Here is an 11,590-nt window from a genome sequence, read left to right as displayed (position 1 = left end):
TGGTGGTGAATATTATAATGTGCTGGCTAAGCATGCAAAGTGCACACAGAATGATCTTTAGGGTACTGCATGCAGGACACCCTGCTTTTTCTTTTTTATCAACTGATGATGCACAATTATGTGTCATATATGCTAATGTCGACGTTGCAAGAAATTTGAATACATGGAATTTTTTTATGTAGGAATGGCTCGTACAAAATCAAGTCGCCGCCCACGGACGTGCCCCCCCGATACAAGGCCCCTCCTTTGACCAGGATCCAGTCTCGGATGATGGTCAGGAGCGAAGCTCGAGTGCATACCTCGACCTGAATCAATTTGATGCTAATGCTCCGGAGGGTCCGATCACTGATGATGTGCTCTCTTCTCTGACTACTTATGCTGTGCCAGCTGGTCAGTCATCCGAAGGACCGAGGCATGACCAAGGTCCCAACAAGATGCGTGAGGGATGTTTTGTCATCACAGAGGTCGATTCGACCGGGGAGTCGGGGAGTCCCTAAAACCTTTAGATGTGCTCAGGCCGTTCAAGACAACATGCAGATGTCTTGTAAGGGATCATGTCGCAATCACTTATAGAACTTGGCGAGGCAAACGAGGTGACAAGTGGGCATTTCCCGATACCATCAAGGACTTCATGTGGGGCAAATTGTCGCAAAAGTTCGAGTACCATGAAGGATGCAACATGGCCATGGAGAACCATCAGGCCTTAGTTATAATGGGCAGAATTTTTTAAGAATTTTAACGGTAAATTTTGTGATTTATTTATTTTTTTTGGGGGGGGGGGGGGGGTTTGCAACAAAGCTGAACTTCTGGGGGTTTTTGCAACAAAACAACTTATGGGGGGAAAGTCAAAATCCAAGTGACTTTGTGGGGGGGGGGGAGGTTTGCAATTTTTCCTTTAATATTTGAGAAACACAAGGTAATGAAACTATGGAATCTACTGTATATTAGAGATTATCCATCATTACTGCGAGGTCTACATTTTATCACCTTGTTTTAATGACTACCTTCAATGTGTTCTTCCACATATTCTACTTAGCATAACGCAAGGTAATAGGAACATAGTCCTCTACTGACAAAAGTCAGATTATGTCTCCTACTATTACAAGATCTACACCACATTTGGTGATTATCTTCAACATGTTAGCTACATAATTTGAGGTCTACACTATGTAATTCAAGTCTCAACTTGACTTTACAAATTTTGCATCATTATTACAACATTACCATGATGATTTTTTAAGTTACCTACAGTAAATTAATCAAATCTTTGCTTTAGATTCATGTAGGTCAAGATGACCGGAAAAGAGTTCGATGAACTTGCACTCGATGGTCACAAATACCCAAAATGTGCTATGGACGTCAAGGCTAGTCTTGCGTCCTGTGGAATTGTAGCGACACTTCAACCTCTGTAGGAGGGAGACCCACCGCTAATAGATCAACTAAAATATGGAGCTTTATACTTAATAAGGCACCATATCCATCTGGATCTCAAATCTGAGTATCTGACGGAGGAGAATCCGAGCACTCGGTGGCTAGCTCTCGAAACAAGATATAAACAGCAGAAGATAGTCATTCTGCCTGATGCACAGGAATGGACACACCTCCGACTCCAGGATTTCAAATCCGTCGGAGATTACAATCATGTAGTTCATAAATATGCTTCAAGTTGCGTTTATGTGAAAAAGAACCTACTGATGCGGAGAAGATAGAGAAAACTCTATCTACTATGCTTCCCATTGATAGGATCATACAGCAACAATACCAACCAAGAGAATACAAGGTTTATTATGATTTAATACATGTATTACTTCAGACCCAAAAGCATGGTGAACTCATTCTAAGGAGTCATCATCAGCGCCTAATAGGTGATGCTTCTTTACCTGAAGTACATGCTAATGTCCAAAATAACAATAAGTTTGATGGTTGTTTTGGACACCAACCAATGAACTTTAAAGGTAAACGAAGATGCAACAGGGAGCAGAAGTCACGTGCACCGGAGAAGGGGAAATGCATTTCTAAACCCAAACTTGACAAATCTCATGTTTGTCATAAGTGTGGATGCTATAAGCACTTCACTAAGAAATACCGCACCCCGAGACATTTAGTTGATCCTCAAAATGAAAGGCCTGCACACAAAAAAAAAAAATCCAGAAACAAGAGAACTGTTATATCTTAACCTCGCATGTCTCACTAGAACAGGAGAAATTTACATATTTCTACAGAGTTACGATTTCTTATACACAAGATTCATTATTGCTCCAATAATTATTTTGAATTTCACTCTGCCGAATAAGGAAAAATGGTGCATATGACTTGCGATTTTACTGCAACAAATATGGAAAAGGTACAGCTAGCTATACTTTTGAGTAATGCTTAACCTGAGCAACAAGTACAAGTAACAGAAGGTTCATCACAGACTTGGGGCCTGGCCATGCCTGGGCTTGCAGATGCAGCCTAATGGTGATTTTCCCTTGTTTAGCTATGTATTTTTAACTTTCCCCTTGTTTAGAATATAGAAGTTTCTACTTGCTCCAGAAAATAGGGCCATGCTGTATTAAAATGAACTAGATTTATGCAGGTAACCACAATGGTTGAGGCATTTTCCTGCCAGCTTTATAAGAAATCTGACACAAGTTGCATGTTTGTATTCTGTTAAGTAAATTAAGTGTGAAATTTCAAGTTTCAGGGAGCGAGAAGCACCATTTCCTCCACGAGTACATTAAGTGTAAAATTCCCGTAGAGCAATTCCTTTTAATAAGTACAATGAACCCAACAATTGCGAATGGATCAAGAACACATTATCTATGGCACATGTTACACTTCACTTTCATAGACTTCGTTGTGCCATTCCTTGATGGAGGCGCCGTCAAAAATTGCTGCACCGACCACCTCGCCTTCGATGTTTAGGTTCCAATCCCATTCTCCCCTCATGCCGCGGGAGCAGCAACAGCTCAGATCTATCCGCGACACTAGAAATCGCCCCAAAGAGAGAGAGAGAGACAGGATGGGGCCAGGATACCTATAGGGTGTCGATGGCGGCGCCAGGGATAACAAAGTGAGTGGTTGCGGCTGCCGACTTGGGCGACCTCCGAATCGCCTTGTTCAGATAGGAAGGTTGAGAGGAAGGAGATAAAATGAGAGGAGGAAATAATACAGGTGTTGAAATGAAAATGTCCCACCGAACAGCATCTTACGAGGGTTCTTGTGCAAAACGTTCCAAGTATTCTGTCCGCATCGATCCTGTCCGTCACTCATTGATCCAACACCTGATGTTGACTCGTAGCACCAGAATTGTTCGCACGCACGCATACCATGCCAGCGTAAGGCATAGAGAGGAAGAAAGACATCATGCAAGGCTGTTACACGGAGCAAGGTGGGTTCAGAGAATTTATGGTGAACTTCTCAAATTAGTTGAATCATATAGTGCTGCAAAGATCCGCAATGTTAAAGTTAATTCTTACACTTGGTTAGCAGTGCTTTTGATTCACATTATAGCTGTGTTCTTTCTTCATATGTTTTGCTTTTTAGATGCATACAATGATGTTCGGAAGCAATCGGGAAGCAGTCAGGTTGTAATACCCATTAACGTACATATATACATGTCTGTGATACAGAAGGGTTGTAGCACCTATTATATGTGTATATGTACATATATGCTAAGAAAACAGAGGGGTTGTGATACCCATTACATGTACGCACACTTTATTTTGACAACAAATTATTGCATCGTGTGTTGGCGCAAAAGGTAACAGTGAAGTCTTTTGTTTCTTTCTTTATTGCGCATATCGAATTCTGGTTTTATTGCTGCTGCGCATTTCCCGTCGGCATGATCTGAAACATGTAGTTGTCTTGTTCTTTGCATCGCACAAGAAATTGTCTTGTCAAAATGCTTTTTCTGCTGGCACTTTTGAGACATGGTCTTGTGCTTTGCATCTGCTGGAATACAAGAAATAACAGAGCACTAATCATTTCTAATGTGCATGCATGTGCGTATGCATCTTAATATCGCGCGCATTAGGCATGTTGCTGATTTATAAGCAATCATGTACACATGCCGTTAACTACTTTCCTGCTAATTAATCACTTTCTGAACAGTACGCCTAGTCTGTCATCGAAGTGGCCTAGAGCTTAGAAAATTACTTGCGCATACCATAATTGATCTGGTGTTTGTTCTGCTGTGTTGTAAACGACATAAGTGAGATCACTAATCACTATGTTAATTATAAGGTCATCCAAAGATGGGCCAATTTTGCAAATGATTAGTAACATCAAGGGACCAATGACATGCTTAAGAAATATGTTGGTTTATCCATAGATAACCACATATATGTTCTTTGGCATGTCTGATCGTCCGTTAAAGAACAGAAGCATCGTTATTTGATAAATGATATATTTAAGCTTCATTCAAAGATGTTCTTAGATATGAAAAATTAAAATTTATTGTTCAAATCTATTTTATTACTTGTCTTAACAAATGAGCATGTTTTTTCCAGCACACGCTAAGCACAACGGTTTTGTTAAGTTCAGTGGCCTTTAACTATACTGAATGGGCCTAATAGATCCAATTCCAACTGGGTATTATGGATCTGGACTTGGCATTAGTTATGGAGCAACAACCCGTAGCATTTATAGAGAATATTACTGATGAAGAGAAATCTATTCATGAAGCTTGGGAGCGGTCTAACAGATAGAGCTTGAACTTAATGCGAATGACAATTGCCGAGAATGTTAAGCCGTCAATGCCCAAGACTGAAAATGCAAAGGAGTACATGATGCTGATCAAGGAGCACTCTCAATCCGGTGTACTACTTATTGCTAAGAGAAATTGTAGTAAGTAGTACAGAACCATCACATATATGAGCGAGGATAGACTAGACATGGCTGGACAACATTGCAGTAAGCAGTACTTTCGAAATTGATGATGAAAAAACAACCATGAAGTTGTATACAAGATATACAGAAGATAGATTTGATTGATTTAATTTTTCCTTTTGCCATATAGGCCTTTCATCATAGAAATTTGACGGAAAAAGGAGCGAAGGTGCATTCTTTTGATTGCTGCATTAAAATGAAAATATTGTGATTACACTCTTTTCCCTCTCAGATATGTTGACATGATGATCTGAACTACCCTGAATATGAATTGTATGTGAGCTCAAATACTTATGTTTCTTGGATAGAGTTGATAATATTTTGATCTCATGTATTTCAAACAAGCTACCTATGTCAAGGCATTGTATTTTCAGTTGCTTCACTATAAGTATACAAAATCATAGGGTCGTGATTTGCTTAGAGGCCATCCGGCTATTAAAGTTCAAAGACCTAACTAAGGTTGTATGATGAATCGAATGACTCAATGGGATGGTACATGAGGGACAAACATGTCTATCATATTTTCCATTGACATTTAACCATTTTCAGTTGCAAATGTGACATTTGGCTAATATTTTCATTTATCTTTGTTTACATTTGAACTCATAAATGTTAGTATGTTCACGTGAAATAGTGGAACATCAAATCCAACATATTATAGGTTATCGGTGTACCAGCTAGCAGGCCCAAATGGAAACAACTGATGTGCAAATCTTGTGACTAATAGACTAGTTTATGCATAAAAAAGCTTGCTATTGTGCAAAAGGATAAGAGTAACATGATTTATACTTCTTAGAGAACAGGCACTGACGCAAAAAGATGACACTAGGATAATCATTTCCTTCATCCCCATTTTATATTTGATCCTACAAATACTAGTGTATTTTAAGTACTGAAATGTGAAATATTGAATTGAAACCCAAATAGCTTATCGGTGTGCTAGCTATAAGACCCAAATGGAAATTGCCGATGCACAAAAGTTGGGGCGTGATAGATCAATTAATGCAGATATAAAGCCGGCTGAGGAACAAAAAGATAAAGGCACTACTACAAAACCAAGCTTATATACCATTCCATCACTACCGGTTCCTAATGGTCCGGCAGTGATGTTGCATCACTGCCAGTTTGTAAGCCACGCGGTAAGAATCAGCCATCGTGGTTTATGAACCGGTAGTGATAAGTGTCATCACTGTCGGTTGATGGATTGAGCTGGCAGTGATGCCCTGCTCCCTCATTACTGCTGGTTTAATCCACCAACTGACAGTGATAGCATAACAACACTATCAGCTGGTTAAATGAGCCAGCAGTGATGCCCCCCTTCCCCACCTTCTCCAAGCTTGAGCTAACAAACAGTCCAATCAGAAATTTCTCTCTCCCTCACAAACTCTCACATGGCAGCACCCACTTCATTCCTTCTCCCCCTTTCATTCCCCCACCACTCAAGCTCATTTTTTGTCAAGAAGGTCTAGATGAGCTCTCTCTAGCTATCAAACAAAATCCCTTATTTCCTCTCCATTAGCTCATTTGCCTTTTCTTCATTTTTTGGGCAAGTGAACCCTGAATTTTTCCCAAACAGCAAGCAAGCTTCTAGGAGCCTCTTGATCTCAAGTAAGTTGAAATCCCCAAGTTAAATCATATATTTAGTATTTTAACTCAAAATGTTACCTTAAAAATCAAAGTTGATCTTATCCCTTATTTTGATTTTTAATGAATTAGAAAATTTCTCCATGATATTTAGGTATGTAGCAAGATCCAATTGTATTTTTGATATTTTATTTAATTAACAAGCTCCAATATAGAAACTTTATGTATGAGCGTATTTATTTTTCATGTTTCCTTAATGAGTCATAGATAAGGGGTTTAATAATAAAGAAAATTTCTAGGATGGCACCAACAAATACTCAATGGAAGCAGACGCGAAAGCATGTAAAAGGCGGCTCCTCCAACCCGGGCCAATTGCCGGTAGGAGATGACGAGGTAATTTATTTGTTGGTGATCATAAAATCTTCTAGATGTTATGAATTTGGATTTACAATAATGATATAATTGTAGATGGACAGAAGATAGATGTACAATGCGAGCGGTGTGAGCGTGGAGTACAAGAATGGCGTGGATTATTTCCTGATATAAGCCACGACGCACAACTCAATTACACAGTCTCAAGCAGTTTTTCACCACCCAGCAAATACATTCCCACTTGATGCCAAGGGGCTTTATGCCTGGCTATACTCGTTGGACCGAGCACAGTGAAGCTGAGATCGAACAGGAAGGGCAATACATTGGCAGAGAAGACGAAGACATGTGCACCAATATACCGACTGATGAGTACACTGATATGCCGCGTACCGAAGATATGTTGGTCGATGATGATCTACAGGAGATGTTGGCCGACGCCGACTCCAACATCGACGCCAATGATCTAGAGTAGATGTTGTGCGATGGGGAGGGGAACTTCACCAATAAAAGAGAGTTTCAAAAGTTCCAGCGTATAGTAGAGGACTCTAAAACACCGTCGTTCCCAGGCTGCGAGAAGGAGCACACAAAGTTGCGTACTGTGCTTTCACTGCTACAATTGAAAGTAAGCAACGGGTGGTCTGATACAAGCTTCACAAAGTTGTTACTGTTCTTGCAGAAATTGCTTCCAAAGGGAAATGTGCTGCCAGAAAACACGTACCAGGCCAAGAAGATTGTGTGCCCATTGGGGTTGGAAGTGCAGAAAATACATGCATGTCCAAACAATTGAATGTTGTATCGCAGAGAGCATGCAAACTTAGAAGCGTGTCTCGTCTGTGGTCCATCACGGTACAAGCGTGACCGTGATGATATCGATGGTGAAGGAAAGAATAAAAGACCTCCCGTCAAGGTGATGTGGTATTTTCCTATAGTCCCCCATTTGGATAGTTTATTCGCGAACAAAAGGCATACCGAACTGATGCAGTGGCACACCGAGGAGCGCAAGGATGATGGAATGTTGAGACAACCCGCTGATTCTACGTAGTGGAGAAACATCGATAGGAAATACAAGGAGCCCTTTGCAGAAGATGTGAGGAATATAAGATTTGGGTTGAGTACGGATGGGATGAATCCATTCGGCAACATGAGCAGTAGTCATAGCACTTGGCATGTGACTCTATGTATCTACAACCTTCCTCCTTAGTTGTGTATGAAGCAGAAGTACATTATGATACCGGTGCTGATACCAGGGCCGAGACAACCTGGCAACGATATCGATGTCTACCTGAAACCATTAATAGAAGATATTGTAATACTATAGAACGATGGTGTGTAGGTATGTGATGCATATAAATGAGAGAACTTCACCCTACGCACAATGCTGTTCCTAACAATTCAGGATTGGCCACCCCTTGGCAACCTATTGGGCTAGACTAAGCACAACGGTTTTGTTAAGTTCGGTGGCCTTTAACTATACTGAATTGGCCTAATAGATCCAATTCCAACTGGGTATTATGGATATGGACTTGGCATTAGTTATGGAACAACAACCCGTAGCATGTATAGAGAATAGTACTGATGAGGAGAAATCTATTCATGAAGCTTGGGAGTGGTCTAACAGATAGAGCTTGAACTTAATGCGAATGACAATTGCCGAGAATGTTAAGCCGTCAATGCCCAAGACTAAAAATGCACTCTCAATAGGACGTTGCAAAAAAGTCCACTCTAGGGGGCCTTATGAGTGAATTAACGACCAGGCCGTGTCCCGTTCACGATCATGTGAGCAGTATGGCGAACATTGTAGCAAAGCTGAAATCATTGGGAATGGATTTGAGTGATTCTTTTGTAGTGCAATTTATCTTGAACTCACTTCCTCCTGAGTTCGGCCAATTCCAGGTTAACTACAACACCATCAAAGATAAGTGGAACCTCCAAGAGATTAAGGCCATGCTGATTCAAGAGATGAGAGATTAAAGAAATTAAAGGAGTATTCTATTCATTTCGTGGTTCACAGTGAAGCTAGCAGTAGTAAGGTTAAGAGAAAGTGCAGTCAAACCCTTGGCAGAAGCCATGTCCCATTTCCTCATTTCAAGTATTAGGTACTCCCACGAGAGAACCATAACGAAAGGAGTCAAGCCTAATAAGTTACGGATGCCAATTTGGTTGTGCACCACATTTGGACACCTAGATGACTTCATTAAAAGAAGTTGTCAACAAAATGTTTGTAGATCTCATCAAGAGCTACAATTTTTATATAAAAAATAATCTTCATCTGATTCCGTATGAAAAAATAACGAGTTACCAAAGTCAAGCTACAAACTTGAAAGTACAAATATTAATTGTAAAATTATTATCTCTTATGGTTCCTGACTGGAATCTTGAGAGATAACAAGTACCTCCCGGTTGTATAGCTTTGCTCGTATAGCTTTGCTCACATAGCTTCTGACTGAAACCGTGGGAGATAAGCTATCTTACATGGTTCCATAGAAAACATGAGAGGCAAGAGGTCACATATAGAATTTTCTGTGGCAGTGTTGAAACTGACTGGACTCGCCCTTTTTTGTAGAAGTGCACTATGATATCCCTTCCACATGCACTGGGCCTTGGATCCGGATTCATTATATGCAATATAATATGAGTTAGAGTGAGCATGGTATAAAAACAGTGTGGATAAATCTTGTATAAAGAATAAAAATGAACTTCAATTAAATGACCACGACAAGAAGAAACAAATTGGTGAAGCTCATTGCAAACTTTTTAAGCATAAACCTAAGTGCACAAGCGATTGTCATTCTCTCAAAACCCTCTTGAACCATTTAGGACCCTCATATTATTTCTCTATACAAAAATATATTAGTAAAGAATCATATCGCCTCGTATTGTTTCTTCTAGCTTGTGAGAAAAACTAGGTATTTTTAAAATCCTTGTAATGCAAAAAAAAGTTACTGGGAAAGTCCCATTGGTCAAAGTTTATTGAAAAATACTATTAATTGCAGGTCTTGTGTACCGCTCCAGTCATAGGACGATATGACCCGTATAATCTGACAAATCTAGAACAATACTATCAATAGGGCAACTGTATCGACATGTATAGTCTAATCCTATTTTTCTCATGTATCTTTTTGGATTCTCATCCACATTAAATTCTATTGTGGAAATGATATCCATCCATATCTTTTCTTTGGATTCTGTTTACCCAATAAATAATCCTTAGCATGACATATCCCTTTGCATGTTTATTTTGGAGTTGCATATATAGAGAATATATGAAAAGAACATTGTTTTTAGAAAGATATCAAAGAAAAATATTTTTGTATTTATTGAATCATTTATTCTCTTCCAAATTGATTCGGTCCACACCTATGTCTTCTCATATGTCTTTGTGACTTCTAATCTACATTAAATTCTAGTGTGGAAATGATCTCCATCTATATCTTTTTTCTTGGATTAGATCCCCAAATAAATGATCCTTACCATGGCATATCTCTTTGCACGTTTCCCTTGTTCTATATATAGAGGATATTTGTAGAGAAGCATCACCATTTGTGTTTTTGCACATTCATGATGTTGAAACTTAGTTTGTTATGTCTAGTGCTTCTCTCCATTGCATCTCTCCCTCATAAACATGAAGGATTTCAACATCATCATACAATTGACGAGGTAAGTGCAAACTGTGTTGAAATTCTGACAAAATGTTATTCCCTTGTTAAATCGTGGACCGGATAAGAATTGCATGCCCTCGCCATATTGTGATAAATAAGTTCTTTAGGGGGAAGAAAAATTATTTATCAGCGAGGCAAATTGTGTTTTTTCTTTATGGAACAGACCGATTATGTTAATGCAAAGGGGAATAGAGAATTTCATATAGAAAGGTGAACTGTGGGGATAATAAACTGAGATGGTTACTTGCTCTATAAAATTATTGTACGTGCCACAGATCTACACTTATTAAACTAAAAAATACAGAAAATATGATCTGATAAGTTATATAGACATTTGTGTTCTCTAAAAAAATGGGCTTCCTGATCCAAAAAAGAAAAGAAGATAAAATGGGCTTCCTGTGTTTTTTTTTTTATTTCTGTTCAAATTTTTTTTAACATTCCTCCACCATAATAAACACCTACTGCACATTTGCCATACTGATTAACCTTTCTGATATTTATTTTTCCATTGAAGAGAAATGATGGATTGTCTCAAGCAGAAACTTTATCACTTGTTTCATCTCTACCGAAGAAAAAGTTTATGTCAACGAGTGACAAAATAACCACATCTAAATACGCACATCCCATGTTGGCTCCAGAAGATGGTGGTGATGACGTGGTGTATGTGAGTTTCACTGCTCTATCCAATTATGTTTTGTGGAATATTAAATGCTTACGCATGAGCTTTGCGTAGCTAATTTGCTGTCATACTGTGCGCATTCTTTATCAAAAGAATCGTTGGATGTCCATCTGGTGAAGTATTTCATTTATTTATGTATTGGATAAAATTAAGTAACATTATATTCTATACTCAAGCAAAGAACCATTATCTTGTGGATCGACAATGCATATATATAGGAACTGACATAATTTTTTATCTTAGCCTTCTCAGTATATGTAGAAGAAAATGCTACAGGTGTAATATTTACTTTGTATTATGTTGATGGTAAGATTTAGAATGGCTTGAAGATATTTGTATGAGACTTCCAACAATCTAAATACATGATATTCAACCCTATTTGGTACCCTCCTTTATTAATTGAATCTGTTACACTGAAAAAGTT

This window comes from Phragmites australis, chromosome 24 (genome assembly GCF_958298935.1).
Source record: "Phragmites australis chromosome 24, lpPhrAust1.1, whole genome shotgun sequence".
In the NCBI taxonomy this organism is placed as follows: Eukaryota; Viridiplantae; Streptophyta; class Magnoliopsida; order Poales; family Poaceae; genus Phragmites; species Phragmites australis.
Note: the sequence above shows the minus strand (reverse complement) of the source record.